We start from the raw sequence: 16409 nt of genomic DNA on the forward strand, positions 1-16409 counted from the left end.
TTTCAAATTGATTAAATTTATCCATAAATCAACTTAAAGTTTCTAGATTCAATAGTCCTTATCTTAAAATCAGAAAGAGTGCAGTTTTACCCCCAGACCTTGCTCTAATTCAGGAATTCATTAGAATTGGCATTGTTAACCACAAAATACAGTAGGAGAATTTTAGACTACACAAGAGAAATCTGAATCTGAGCTGTTAAGGTTCAGGATTTTGTCACTTGTTTTTATTATGCCACATATTCTAGAGATCATGCATTCATAAATTACTATGTTCTAGAAATTCATTGCGTATTTCTAAGGAAAGAGTTATGTTACTGGGCACTGAACACAGTGCTGGTCCAGCAACTGTCTTACCAAGAATCTCATCCCCGTAATGAAAGCAATCATCCTTTTTGAAGCACAATAAGACTTGAAGGTTTGCTACATGTCATATTTCTTTAGTTAGTAACTAAGATGTTTGCTAAAGTTACCAACTGCTTCTACAGGTTTGGATGAAAGTCTCAGACCAAGCTTTATAAAATAGAGTAACTCGCCATTCAGTCATAACTTTGCTAAGTGATCAGCTCTCCAGGGGGTCTGATTAAGTTTTGAGTTGAATATGTTTGAAATTCAATCAGAGCCTGAGCTTTTCAGCCTTAACATAATCTCAAAAACTGAATGCCTTTAAAGGAAAGCCTCTGATATTCTCAGCTTCAGTTTGAGGGGAAAAAAAAAAAAAAAAAAAAAAAAAAAAAAAAAGCTACTATATTTTACAAAGCCTGGAAACTCAGCTCTCTGTCTTCTTGAAAAGCGTCAAAATAGAATTCCATGCAGCATCTGTTATTTTATTGTTGGCCACTGGGAAAAGGGATCCAGAGGAAAAAATAAAATATACTGACAAAAGCTAAATCTAAATTTTACCCCTTCTTCCTTTTAGAAAGCCAGAGGGAAATTAAAACTTGGTCTTTCTTATTTCACTACAGATAAATTTAAGAGGTTTAAATCTGGGACTAGAGTAACTTTCTGATCAAAATTTCTGATCAAAGTCCCTGCTTTGAAAATAACATACATAATCTAACATATGCCTCACTTTTGAACTCTGGCAAAGCTTTTGCCAGGTCCGATATTGATCCATACCCTGAGGCCATGGCACGATCTACTGAGTTCCACCACATGGGGATCAAGACCATTGCTTCCTTTCTAGCCTCTGATCAAGGCTGAGGCTTACAAGGAGGTTACCATGGTTCATCAGCTGCTCCATGTGCACTCATCTTCTCTCAAACAATTTTGAGTGGGCCTCACAGCCCCTTTAACAAGAAAAGCCTCACTCACCCTAGCTAAGAAAACACATTTATCAACTCAGCTGCCATGCAGAAATTTGCTCTTGAATGCTTAGCTACTGTACTGCTCAGTACCCTGGAATGGAAATGTTACAACTAGAAATTCATTGCACTGAAAAGATCAAAGCTTCATATCAAGACAACCTTTTCACCATTGACACTACTTCATTTACTAAGCTAAATAACCAGTCTATGGTAACCATAACAGTTTGAAAATGAGGGCCAGCCACATTCAGAGGAAAATGAGTTCACTGACCTGGCTAGTTCATTGAAGCATTTCCCTCTTCATGATGGGCATTAGTTTATTAGTACCTGAGCTTAGTTGAAACCAGATGTTTCTAATGTTTTGAGGACAACCGCACTGTGATGGCTCTGGTAGCCTGTATTTCAGCCCTAGGTGTATGTGCAGTTTGGAAGTCAATTAAGCTACAGATCAACTAGTAAAATTGTTCATAATTCCCAGTTTACATTCCGTGCTGAGTGTAAGATTACATCACTCATTTGAGACACTGGAGATCACAATGTCTTCTTACATTTATATCAAACCTCTATTGCCTAGTAACAGCTCTTTACCTCTTTGTTCACCTACAGCATAAGTAGGCTGTTGCCTTGTAAAAGGGAGCATATTTCCTATCTTTGAGAAACTCTGCAATCAGTTAAACCAGTATACACTACTTTAATTGCTTTATATTAATAGATCCTTCACATTTACAGTACCATAGCAGGGACAGAAATAAGTTAATGACACCTCAAAACTAAGCAAAGCACATATATAGCTTTCATTCCCAAATCCTAAACTGCATCACGTTGTAGGAGACGCTCCTATTCTGACTAGAAGCTTCTGGACCTTTTGATGCTGCAGGACAAGACAAGAGATAAAGAAAACAAATGTATTTTCCTCCTTGCTGCTTTATGCTTGCTTCATGCTGATCAGAGAGGAAATGACAACCAGATGCCCCTGTGACCCACCATTCCCCTGAGGTGACCAATCCAAGTGTAACATGTGGTCACCTCATTTGGGAAGGAGCCAAAGCCTGTTCTCTTTAATTGGCCAAACGGTCCCCTACAGCTGCAACAGATTAGGGACAAATTCTCTTCAAATAAAGCTGCACTTTTTCTTCAGCCCCCCTCCCCCAAATAAAAGGGGAGGAGATGGGGGAGTTGGGGGGAAATCATGCCTGGAGAAACATGTGTGCATACGCAAAAAAAGTGAAGTTAATAAAAGTGTCAGGTAGGCAAACAAAATACCATTTATTATTAAAGAGCAATAAAAGCCCCCATTGATGTCTACGCAGAATCAGACAATCAGGGAGCTCAAGAGAGAGGGAGGGTAGTGGTATCTCATGAATCATTACAGAAGTTTGCTCTGATCTTTAATACCAGACTTGGTGACTTCTGGGAGGGGAGAGAGGGAGCGCAAACATTTGTAATTTCAACTCCTAAGTCCTTTCTTTCCAATTCTACAGCAATTAATGTCAGAAAAAGCTCAAAACCAGCATTGCTAGAGGAAGAATTTGCTGCAAAGAGAAGTCTAAACTCAGAGTGCTATCTCAGAGAACTTTCACTCAGCCTGGCCTGGCAGTGACTCTATTAGCAGTTATTTTAAAGAGTAAAAATATTTTAAATAATAGAATTTTAAAGATAAAGGCATTTTCATGGCAGAAGCAGGTTGTTCATTTATCTAGAGATCCACTATCTGAGAAACGTCTGATGGAATGGCTATATTTAGCAGCCATTCAGCTTGCAAATAACTGCTCAGCTACTCATTATAATCTCAGATTTTCATGAAACAAAGCTCATTTTCTTAGACTTTGCAGAAGCTGAGTTTTAATGCAGTCCCTTTTGGGAGTGGTTATTAGCTCTTCAAGGATATATGTAGAACATACTAGGGACATGACATATCTTGGGACTGGCAGATACATCAGTGCCAATGTTTCTGGAGTCCCACACAGATGCTCAACTGTTCTTGCTGCATAGACTCTTCTGGATCTTCACAAAAAGCTTGCTTGTTTTTGGGGATCCATATATAAAGTCTGATGTAACATAAAGATTATTGTTTCTACCTAAAGCTAAGGAAATGTTGTCATCTTTTACCTACTGCTTATTAGGAAACCGAGTGCAACACCAATGCAGGGTGTGAGAATGACCATATAATGACCATATATCTAATGCTCACTTTACTCCTTTTAGAAAAAAAAAAAAAAAAAAAAAAAAAAAAGGAGTAAAAGACATTACTCTTGCTGTGTTCAAGTTGTACTTGGTTAAGAAGAATAGTTATTTTGTTTAGGGACTGATTGATATCCCGGTGCCATCAGAACAAATTATTGCATAGTCAGTCGTCTGAATATATTCACATACTATGTAGTCAATATGATTACTCAGCTACAGAAAATGTTCCAACTAAAATTTTCTAGATATCACCCATACCAATTTTATAGATTAGAGCCCCTGAACACAGGATCTGTGTCATTCATAACAAATAATTCAACTGGAGCTGTTACTGTGCCTTTAAAAATCATATTTAAAAAAGAAGTTGCAGATAGATTTATTCATTTTACTGGAAGGAGGAATGGTAGTAAGAGGTTGAAAACTCTGAAGCTGAGAACAAATATCTGAATATGGGTCAGCAATACGAATGCTTTCAGCTTCCAGTAAGATGTGAAAGTGCTCAGAGCTATGGACTTCACTTTAAGACCTTTTCACAGATAAAAAAGAATGAGAATGAGCTCCTCTTGCTTTGGGGTATCAGAGTGTTTAATCCTTCCAACTCTTACTAGATCTTTGTTTGTTTCATCAAAAATTTCTTCAATGGAGGAAGGGAATCAAAGAATGAAGGATGACTTAAGTCACTGTGGGATAAGATCTTTTAGAAGATTTGTGATATTTTCAAGAAAACCCTCTAGTTCTGTTTGTCCACAAACTGTTATTTTCCCTTCCCTGCATACATTAGCATTAATTGGTTTTGTATGTATCTCTTGTAAGCACATATATATACTAGTAAACATTTTGCATTTTTTCCCCATTTATTTAGAGCAATGCACAGTTTCCTCAGCCTCAGAGTTCAATTATTGCATATTCATCATAAATAAATAAACAAAAAGTCATGTCTTGTATCACTAAATACAGCCTTTTCCTCAAGGCAGCAAAATGGGTCTACAACAATTTTGAATAGGATACCAAAGGGGGTGGGAATGTGATGAGCCGAGCATATGCTCACACCATTCTCAGCTTGCTATCATTCCATGAGCAGACAGAGGAAAGGAAGGACACTGTGCTAGCGTTGCTGCGATGCTTCAGACATGATGAGAACTTTTGGACAAAACCCCTAGGCTCCTTTATGCTGATGTTTTCTTGTACTCAGCTAAACTTTGAAATATTTTATGTCGGGAAAAGTGAACACTCAGAAATTCTTTGGTGGATGCCTATTCATCAGATCCACCATTTTTGGTGGATCCATGCCATATTCATCAGATCCACTGCTACCAAAGAGAACTTGTTCACATCTGCACTTCCTTCATTAGACTGTTAATTATATTTATTCTATATGGCTACCAGTATTTTGTCAAACATAGGACTGCATCATCCAGAGAAAAGACTTTGCAAAAGCAAACATAATAAACAGGTACAATGCAAAGATATTTAAGAGCTTTTCCTTTCCTGCTCCTGGTTTACTGAATTGTTTGCAAAGTCCAGTTTGACACAGGAACAACTGAAAATCCAGCTTTGAAGCAGCATTTCATACAGTTTTCACAAAAGTTAATGTAATAACACAGTCAGTTTATCTTGTCATTGCATATCATAAATACATGATCTCAAGTTCCTTCCATGTTGATATCCAGGTTGAATAAGTTAAAAAATAATGTAGCTCTGCGCTACCTCTTGTCTCTCTTTTTTGCCCTGTCCTGCAGCCACGGCCACAAAATTCCCACTGTTTTGCTAGGAACAAACTGATCATTGGTTAGATCAGTTTGCTCAAACGACAAGACCACGGCAGATTCCATCTGCCTCATGTTCTCAGGAGACAGTGAGTTCCATGATGCCTTCTGCTGGAGAGGCAGAATTGATACCAATCCCATGACACTTGCTACGTCTATTTTTCATACCTCATTCTTGCCTTCTAACTTTGTCTGAAGATTTTTCTGTACTGCTGGGTCACAGTACCATAGATGATGACTGCATGTGTATGGTTTTTTGATGGTGGTGGTGGGGGTGAGTTTTTTTTTGTGCTGAATAAGAAAAGGTTATTGTGGAGACATATGATTCTTGACCCAGTTTTCAGTTATAAATAAAACTGAATTTATGCAAATACAAACTGAAAACACTCTGAATTTATATTTTTGGGTTCTTTGAATATGAAAATAGCCACCTTTTTTTTTTTTTTTGCACAAAATACATCTTTGGGAACAATTAATTTTGAGTAATTCAGAGCAAGTGAAAACTGACCTGTATTTGTGGATTGGACTAGCTCTAACTATTGGTATCTTTAGTTTTAAAAAACATTTTTTTTAAATGTATTTTTGTAAAACTCCTTTTTTTTTTTAATATTGGGTACAAGTATGATGCAGAGATGGTATTGTGATGCACTTTGGTAAAATCCATATTCAAAAATTTGGATTTTCAGTACAGGGTGCTAAAGTGCCTGTCTTAATAAATCAACAAATAGGCTACCACGGTAATCAATACAGTCCTTACACTGCTATCAATAATATTGAGTTTGTGAAATTCCTGAGATGTTTTCCAGCCTGCTTCATTTGTTGGGAACTCTTAATAATAGATTCTACTGCAGAAGAGTTTGAATCCTGCCACCTCTCAGTTCTGTGTGAGCTGTACAATCACTTTCAGCAGGACTCAGCCTTACAAGCTAAGCCTCAAGCCAAAGGTAGCTCTGTATTTCATTTTGGTATATACAAAATTGACTTTTACTCTTTTCTGGACAGTTCTAGCCATGCAGATAACTCACCCAGGTAATTAGAAGATGTCAGTGTAGGCAGCCCTGAGGTAGGGGTTATTTGTTTTATTCCCCCTAGAAAGAAGGATAAGCCAATAACTGTTTGTTAAAGCACAGTTAACAGATTGCATGAAAAAAACCGCTCATCATAGTTGTTGTCTTTTTTACATTTAACTGAAGATAACCAATGCTTTGTTGAAAAGTGTATGTAAAAAAGTGAGTGAATCCAACTGGTCAAATCCTATATTAGAACTACGATTCTTTCACAGCTTCTCAAAAAAACTGAGGAATTCTGTCCAATTCTGCTGGCTCTTACTTGTGTTATATGCTTTAATACCCGTCCTTGAAGCAAGTTACTGTACAAGTGTGGTTTCTTACAGAAAACATGACAAAACTCACGCTATAGAATATCCTTACTTTTTGTAGAATTCACTAGTCTATACCATTATATGGCCAGGAAGATTTGCAGTGAACTCTAGATCAATTGCGGCTCTTGACATTTATCTAACTTGAATGCTGGAGAATATCCTCCTGGTTTGATTCGTATCTCTTACCAGCTAAATGGATCAATAAGGCTTTTTTTTTCCTTCCCCCAGTGAGAGAGGGTCTACACTTGACATATTTTAAAGTTTGGCAGACGGCTTCATTCAAACTGCAATGCTCAGCAACCTCTGATATTCTAGAAGTACCCAGCTGCTCTCCTATTGTTAAGGGATGGCTCAAATCCCTATTACAAACCCTCTTCTATTTTTTTTTTCTTAAACAAGTTTTAAAATGCAGCTGTAAAAATTGCTTTAGGATGAACCTTGGCATACTGAGCTGAATACTAGCCTCTCTTTCTTTTAGTCTGACCCCCAACCTCTTTAAAATTTGAATTTAGATTTATTCTGCCTGGAGATAGAGGAAGGAAAGTAAATAATAAAAATTCCTATAAAAATACCTATTCCAAAACTAATAGGCATACACCAAGCCATCAGATACCAGGTATGAGGCTTGACTGTATATTTTAAAAAAAAACATAATATATGTATTTGCAAATGTCAGACCCCCAAATCTTCACAGTATTAAAAAAAAAAAAAAAAAAAAAAAAAAAAAAAAGATGTAACAGGGAAGTTGATGTTACAGGGTTACAGGTCATACATTCGAAAAACATCCACTATCACCAAGTCAGGATTCTCCTAAAGGCTATCTGTACAGAACTCTATGGAGCTACTCCGGATACCAGGAGAAGCTGAGGAGCTAGTCAGGACTGAAAGTACTACAGCAGCATACTTTAGCATACTGCTTTTATCAGTAGCAGATCAATAGTTATGCATACTGTACACGTTATGTTTCAGTAGATCAGAAAATGCCATCAATATAACTGTTCGATATACCACAATGTAACTGTTTGGGTACCCCTGCTTGCTCAACAGTAAGTTCATTCCTTGCAGTGATACAAAACAGAGCTATTAAGAGGTAGACAGTCAATTGTCATGCATACATTTTAGAAAAAAAAGGGGTAATAATATGTGCTGTCAATATGATGTATTCTCAGGGATTATGGTACTGATACAATCAGCAAAATACATAATTTTTAGATTTAGCCTTCAATGGTGCTGGAAATAATTAGCTATCAAGTGGATCTCAGCTATTAGAGCCCATGTATAGGATTCTGTCAAGTATACAGCTAGCTATTCCAGCAGTCTTTCTTTATGCCTGCAGCATTAAGATGCACTGAAAAGTACCCTCAGCAATAATCCAGAATTTCCATGCTTTTGTAGATTTAATTAAGATTATACTTGGTCTGAAGAGAAATGCAAAGTTTTGTACTTCCTATTCACAGCCATATTTGCTAGTACCTGTTAGGATTATGAATATCAAATACCACATTCTAAATGGTGATATCTTAACACATTTATAGAAAAACAAGTAAACCAACCAAACAACCAAACAAAAAAAACTTGTTTTGCTTCTGAAAGAAAATTATAAAACTCATATTTGCCAATGTTAAAGGCTTCCAAAAGATGTTTGGAAATGTCAACACAAGTAGCTGTTTTCACCCAACACACACACCTTACCTGAAGAGAAGGTATTTTTGGAACTTCCTTGGAACCAGGCAGCATGGTGTCATCTCTCTGAAAGCAACAATATGTCTTACAGTAGGCCTATACAAGTAACTACACAACTGCTGTTTGTAAAATAGTCCTTCAAACAACAAATTCAATCATCAGCAGTGTGTACTTTGTTACAGATCTCAAGCCCTTTTTCTCACCTATATTATCATTGTTCACTGATAAAATAAATGATTCAGCCTTTTACAAGCTATTACATTGGTTTGCCTTTAACATAACTTGCAGCAGTGAGCTCCACAAATTAATTTAAAATGTACTTCATTTTACATTTACACACCACTATTCTGAGCGAATTAAACAGAATTGTTCTTAGTAGAATTTACTTTGTATGCCTTCATAGGTAGATATACAGTCCTGTTGATATCACTTCGACAACTCCTGTTTAACAGACTTCATCATAGCCTTCCTTCTTTGTATTGGAGAGGCTTCATAACTCTTCATATTTTTAATCATCTTTTACTCCTGAACCTCAAAGTTATATATTTAAAGTGTATTTTCTTTCTTAGAGAATTTTCTTGTAACTTGTTTTTATGTGATGGAAATATTTGTTTTGCTAATATAACTTAAATGCTAAAGTATCAAAGCCAATCAAATTACACTTCTTTGCTTTGCACCTGAAATTATGCCTTACTGCATGGGTTCACAGAACAGAACCGAGTCCCAGCTATGATACTGTGGTGCTTTTGCTCTGAACTTCTTATCCCAGAATTCTTACAGTCCAAAGGGACAGGAACATATTCCCAGTCCTCCTCATTTCAGGGAGCCAATTTAGGACAAATTCTAGTGTCTGGACAACTGTCGTAAACTATGGAATCCAGGAAATAGGGTGTTAAGTTCTTTGCATAAAGAAAAGGACTACAGAACCACAGCACGGCAGCAGCCAGAGCTGCATGCAATGCATGCCAAAGACAGCTATAAAGGCATCTCTGCTTTTCTCTCTGCACTAGAGCATATGACCAGTGCACTGGATTGCTAAGCCCCAAGAGGAAAGTTATCTTTAAAAAAAAGGCAGAAACCATTACTTCAAACAGGGCTGAGGTGGGGAGAAATATATACGTTTATAATACATATTTGATAAAGTAATACATTTAAAAACTTATACATGAGTACATTTTATTTATTTAAAATGTAGCAGCCTTTCGTCAACAGCTTTGCAGAATAGGTTTTCCTCAGAACAGTAATACAGCATGACAAAAACACAACAACCTGAAGCTGATAATTAAGTTCACTTCAACTTTCCATTAGGAAGTTTGGGTCAGGTTCCCACAATCTAACACCTGCCACTATTTTGATTAAATGAACTGTTCCTTACAGCTCTAATCATGATGTACAACACAATTTTGACCATGGACGTTTCCTCTATGTCAGATATCCATCCATAGCTGCAGTTGGAACCCACGTGCAAGAGTGGATTGATTTCTTGACATTTTGTCAGTGTCACTTCTCCCTGCATGACTGCTGATCTGATTAGAAAAAGGAATTTGCCTTGGTGAAAGGCATGTGTTCCATTTCCTGCCCCTGGCAGCAACCAGCCCCGCAGGGTTCCACCAGCAGCTCATTTTCAGCAAGACCCTGCTTCAGTCTTGCCCTCACCCAGAGCTTGGAACAAGGAAGAAAAATTTGCTAAAAAAAAAAAGAGAGAGGGAGGACCTGGGGCTAGGGGGTCTGGGGGTGGAATTCAACTAAACAGCCTGAGAAATTAATATAGTCTGTGAATAAATATCCATCCCTGATCACTTTTCACTTTAACTTAGCCTGATTTTAACACATTTCAGTGCAGGATGGCATATGAAAATAAAATTTAAACAGCAGGAGAGAGAAGAGGCAAGGGAGACAATGAAGTCCTGCACTAGGTTTTTTGCAAGACTTTGAATAGAAAGCAACACTTTCTCAGATTTTGATTATTGCATACTGTAAGCAATAACCCAAATTTCTTTTGCTGCGTGGCTGTAGCACAGCCTGCAGAAAAACTGAATGTCGGTAAGCAACTACCCCAATGACAGTCATCATAAAGCCAGGAAAGCAAGGTTGCTTCCAAGCTAGCCCTCAATAATTGTTCCCAAACTGTCTCTGTTGCTTCACACAAGCTGCTGCAGCCAGCAGTTTATTCCATTAGGTTCTGAGAGTACAAATTAACCCTGAAAATGAAGGACATGAGAACAGGAAAAGGTGGAAGAGAAGGAAGAAAAGATAAAAGGAGAACAGAGACTGAGACAAGAAGGCCCTTCAATTAGCTAGATTTACCATTCAGTTTTATATTCTTTAAAATAAGAGCCATAGTTGTTGCTATGAAGAAAAGGGAAAAGGAGGACATAGCCCACAAACATAATTTAACTTCTTTATCTGTTTCTTTCAGATTAATTTTTGATTTTAAAAAAGCTTTTTTGCAATCATACATTCACACATTTATGATCTCCTTTGTATTATTATGGAAAGTTCATTCAGCCTAAGTTAGGAGCTTTTGGTACATGCATATATTAAGCAGAAGTCCAAGAATTCATATTTTTTGATGGCAGGAGGACATAGTAGATGACAAAAATCCTAAAATGTTCTCCCGGTCCAAAGATGTAGTTGAGCAAGTGAGAGAAATCATTTAAAGCCAGGTTTCTGAAACAGAGAACTGTTGGACTAGATTCTATTTCTCATATGTTAGAAACATCTTTTGTGGGATCTAGGCTCTGTAAAAGAGATGGGCTGTTCTGGAGAGCATTCCCTGACAGGTATCTGAGAAAAAGACATGTTTGGAGCAATAAAGGTCTAATCAAAATACTGAGAAGAGAGGCAGACTTATTTGGTCTTTAATGGCAGCATTCTCTGCCTGCACTAAATGTATCAAGATATATCTGAGATTAAGTCTAACTTGCTTTGCATACTCAGAATGAACAATAACAAAACAAAAACAAAACTAACAAAATACAGCAAGAACAACAGCAAAAGGAATCAGATCACAATCTGTTTATAAATAGTATCTGCTTCTATGGATGTAAGAGTGGAAGTTCTCTATGTTCACAGACCAAATTGCAAAATCCCACATGAACACCTTCATTGGCACAGAAAGGGAGAGAACACTGTTTTGAATTCATTTCCAAATGCAAATTCTAATATTTGTCTCCATCTCGAATTACAGTTTTCCTCAGGTGTGGCAAATTGAACGGGGTCTATTAAAGCCAAAAACGAGGCTAAGAACACCAACCCTTCTCATTTAAAATGAAAATATTTTTTCTTATAGTCTAGTTGGGACTGAACGCAAAAGGTGGAAGTTTTCACACCTCATTGCCAATTCAATGAGCCTTGTAAATCCATCTTGAGCATGGCAAGGAAAGAGAAAACAAGAAAGAAAAAAATATTGTTGATCAAGCTAAGGTCAAAACAATACAGCACTAAGCAACAAAAGGAAAAGCATTTGCTTAAGCTGTGCTCTAAACAAAAGAATCTGACGAGTAGTAACGGTTACGTTACTACTGCTGCTCAATGACATGTGACATGACTTGCTGACTCCTGCCCGCTTTGTGGCAGACAGTTGTTTTTTTTAGATGCCGACTGCAAATGGCAAGATCAGAAGTGTTGAGTGGACAGGAAGACCACTCTTCCTCTGTCTCAGGGATGGTTCCTTTCACCATATTTGAAGGACACAGACGATGTAATTTAAATAAACTTTTGTATTTATTTATTCTATAAATAAAACCATTGTTTGTATCTTCTGATACTTTTTTGTGAATATCAAATCACATTGAAAAAAAGATTATTTATTTAGAATTTTATATAAAATTAAGAGAACCACTGAAAAGTTACCAAAACAAGATTACATGTCCACAGTTTAGATGCAATAATTGTGCTGGATTAAAATAATTCTACCTGGTTTAAAGACTTTCAGAATGAATGGGAAATTGATAATAAGCAATTTTGCTTTGATAGCATTACAATGCCAGAGATTCTTTCAAATCAATTCCTATTTCTTCCACTAAAGAGGTTTGCAGATAGTAACTGCAGAAAACACATCTTTACTGTCACAGCAGATCAGCTTTTGTTTCTGAAATTGGATCAGCTCACCTTCTTCAAATGCTGCTTTCCATGTAAAGCAGTACAAGGGTTACATAACTGCACAGTAGGATTGTACCCAGGGCCCTGCAAAGAAACAATGGGACTATTTATGATCTGTGCACTCAGTGTGCAAATCTACCAGATAGTTGATCTGGAACCTTATTGTTTTTAAAGACAATGCTGACTGTAGCAAGTATTTTAGGCAAGCCTTGAAAATAAGCCAAAAGTAAACCAACTTTTATCTGTTGCAGTCAAAAGCTCAAGAGACAGTGTTATGCTTTCAACAGGACTCCTGAAGAAGCAAGAACGCATAACACTAGTATCAGTCTGTCAGATATTTTATTCCTTTCTAAACTACATTTGTTAGAGACAGATGTTTTTCAGGGGTAAATCCTTTAAAGCTCTGACACAGCCCTTCATATGCTAATACAAACCATGCAATCTCACCAGCAGTGTCTTTGGTGTGATGATAGCAATCTTATCATTTGCGTTACATGTCAGAAAGAAGGCAACACAAGAAAGTCCTGTCATGTAGGAAAGCAACATTAGCAGCTAAACAAGAGAAAGAGAATAAGCAACAGTAAGCACCACAGAGGAAAAAGCAAAGCCAAACTTGTTTCTGGTGGTTACATGAGGACATGAACATTTCTGAGATGTTATCAGAAGCCTTACTACATCTACTGAAAATTGACAACAGACCTTCCCATCCCTCTTGCATTTGCAAGAAATCAAAACGCCTAAAATGAGGTACTTTATAATCTTCCAAATCCTTTGGGGTATTGCATGATCCAAGATCAGAGCAAATATAGAGCTCAGTGCACAAAATAGGAAATCAAGAGCTGTCATTACTTCACTAGTTGTTACAGATAAGGTTCAGCCAACTTCTCAGCACACAAAGTGTGCAAAGGTCAGCACAGTTCGTCAGCACACTCCACCAGCTGCTAGCTTGAAAGGTATTGCTGGCTTTCGAGAAGCAAACACTGATTTCATATGGCGTATTAGGATTTTTGACTGAAAGACTGGTTCCCCATGAAGCTTCTGGGGCATGTTCTCATATGGCTGCTTAACATGAACCAACGGGTCCAGCCTTGGCACAGAATGTTTTTAGTTACTGTGAGTGCTAACCTATCCCACCTAGCCAATTATTGATCTTACGACCAGCTGCATAGGATGGTCATGGCTAACATCCACCCAGATACTCCTTATACACAATTGTCTGTTTGCAGTATTTACTAAAAGACACTAGCTTTAACTTTATTCCTCTGAGTTCTTACTTTCTACAGATTTCCGTGAAGGCTGTGACAAAGGAAGCCTCCTTTAGATTGGCCTTTACAAATGACCCAAACAAGCCTTTAGTGGTCACTATGCCATGCTGTTTGCAGACAGTCTCAGTCCTGCTAAACTACTCACAAGCATGTTTCTTTGCACTGCAGTTCCATCAAGTTCACACATCTCCAGTGGCCACTCTTCAAGAAAGGAAAAGCGATTGTTTGGAATGACATAATAAAAATGCTGTCAGCCATCAGTGCCAGAGAACCTCCTGAATTCTATGTGGGGCCATCACTGTGAGTCTTACTGTCTGGGTAAGGGAAATCACTGCTCTCCAAGATCATATGTTGTTGCTAAATCATCACCTAATACAAACTGTAAATATTTTCCTAGAATGACAGAGCTTGAAGAGACAAAGTAGCTGCTCAGACAACTGCTTTAAGAATACTATCAGCTCTCTGTTCTAAAGTGAGTCTGCTGATGTTGTGGCATATCCACCAACACCACTATTTAGATTTTGATCTTCCACTACAAACTGAATGAGGAACATCACCTGCAAAAATCAGACAATTAAAAGCACTACTCTTTTCAAATTGAAAAGCCTCATGCATTGCAGATGCTACCACAACTCAAATAACAGTGCTATTAGAATAGAGAATGTTTTGGTTTAGTAATATAAGTATTCTTCTGACTGTAAAAAACCCTGCAAGACCATGGCCAGCTCTGCTCATGACTTCCATTCCTTCCATGTAATATTTAAGCTAAGTAAAACATTGAAGAGTTGTATTTCACTGCTGAAATGAATTGCACTCATTAAATGCACTTCACCATGCTTAACCACAATTGGGTTTGGCAACAGCAAAGAGGCATAGTGAAGATCCCTACACCACTAAAGTACACAGTGAAGATTTCTTGAAATGAAAAGTGAATGAGGTTTCCAAGGAATTGCATGTAACAGGCAATGGTGCTAAGTAACTCAACTGTAGCTCTCTCCCAGCTATATCGTGGACTTACAGTAACCTGGTTAGCTTTTCACTCTCCTTTTGCCTATCTTGTCAATTTATGTTGTCACGCTTTAGGCCACCAACTCTTGTATTTTGTGATGGCATAACTATAGCAAAGATCAGTCAGATGCTGTTGGTGCTACTGTAATGGATAATAGTGACTATAATAGAAAATAATGACAATACCTAATAGTGACTTTGCAGACTGCAAATAAGTATAGATGATATAGAAAAGAGTAAATAAATGATACACAAATAGGAATTATCTTCCTCAAAGGTCAGTCTGGTCAGCATGCCTGAAAAAAAGAAGGTTTAAATTTTAAGTTTCACCCATCCCCATTGGTTTGTTGGCTTGGAAATCCAAAATGGGTATTACTACACCATCATGCCATCACAAGTACACAGGAACCCCACTGAAGTAAATGATGTAAGAGTAGACCAAAATGACAATATTTACTAGTTACCACTGAAAGAAGGTTACTTTTTTTTTTTGTCAATATATAATCTCAACTCCTAGTGGTGCTTGTTTATTATGATAGAAGGAGGCTTTGAAATGCAATTTTGTGGAACAAAAATGCATATATTGTTGAGACTGAAATACATTTTTCTTTGCCTTGCAAAAGCAGTTTAACAAGGTCTTCCTGAGGCTCCAGTGAAAGGGAATGGTAAGTGCTATGATTTTAACTTAACTTAATCAGTGCTATGAGATTTTAACTAACTCTCTTTTTGATCCCTGCAATCACTTTCCCCATTTTCCAAGTCTTAATCTCCAAGTCATGCTTTCTAATGAAACTCAGCTTAACCCCCAATTCGTAAAAAAGATACTCCTGCTGCATGGGTCTGCTACAGTGCTCTAAGTGCTGAATGACAACTGACAAAGAGAAAAGAAATCCAAGTGAAATATAGTGAAGGTGAACACCTGGAATCTTTTATTGAAGGGCTAGTGAAATAGGGGAGAAAGAAGTATTGAGACGGGTTTAAAAGCTAAAAATACAAGAAGGTATGTTAGCCTCTCAATGAACATGGAATTGGAATTGAATTGTGTAGAACAGTTTGGTTGGAAGGGACATACCCAGCCCACCAGCCACCTGCCTGACTACCCCAGAAGCTGACGCCTGTCAGTGTGGGCACCGTCCCAGCGCCTCTCCAACACTGACAGGCCCGGGGCACCAAGCACCTCTCTGGGAAGCCTGTCCCGGTGTCTGGCCAACCTCACGGTGAACGGATTTCCGTCAGTGTCTCCCTGAGACTCCCCTGGCAGAGCTCTGGGCCATCCTCTGGGCCTGCCTCTACCTCCCCTCCTCAGGGGGCTGAGGGAGCAGCGAGGCCGCCCCTCGGCCTCCTCACCTCCAGGCCAGGGAGCCCAGGGGCCTCGGCCTCTCCTCACAGGACGTGTCCTGCCCCCCTGCCAGCTCTACTACCCTCCACTGGCCACTTACTATGCAGTATTGTTATATTTTACAATATGTCACAAAATTTTACAAATTAATATGTAGTGTTCTGATTGGAGGTAGTAAGAACAGAGAGATAAAAGCAGACTCCACAGTACTTACACATTACCACTGTTTCTTCCCAAGGACTGTAGACTAGTTGTGCCCAGAAGGTTTAAGATAAATGGTACTGATTTAATCACACTACTAATAGTACCTTTGCTAGCAACTGGATTTTGCCCAAAATTCTGTTGTACCTAAATTATTGTCATACGAGCTGCTCC

General features: G+C 38.0%; 1 long non-coding RNA gene across 1 annotated transcript; it reads right to left on the reverse strand.

The window, feature by feature from the left end:
• Positions 1-6295: 6295 nt before the first annotated feature.
• LOC118171820 lies at positions 6296-14992 on the reverse strand. Its single transcript, XR_004753410.1, has 3 exons — positions 14882-14992; positions 8328-8384; positions 6296-6342 (listed from the first exon to the last, which is right to left on the reverse strand). It is a non-coding gene; the product is annotated as an uncharacterized LOC118171820 (long non-coding RNA).
• Between the last annotated feature and the right edge of the window lie 1417 nt (positions 14993-16409).

Source organism: Oxyura jamaicensis, chromosome 9, assembly GCF_011077185.1.
Source record: "Oxyura jamaicensis isolate SHBP4307 breed ruddy duck chromosome 9, BPBGC_Ojam_1.0, whole genome shotgun sequence".
NCBI lineage: Eukaryota > Metazoa > Chordata > Aves > Anseriformes > Anatidae > Oxyura > Oxyura jamaicensis.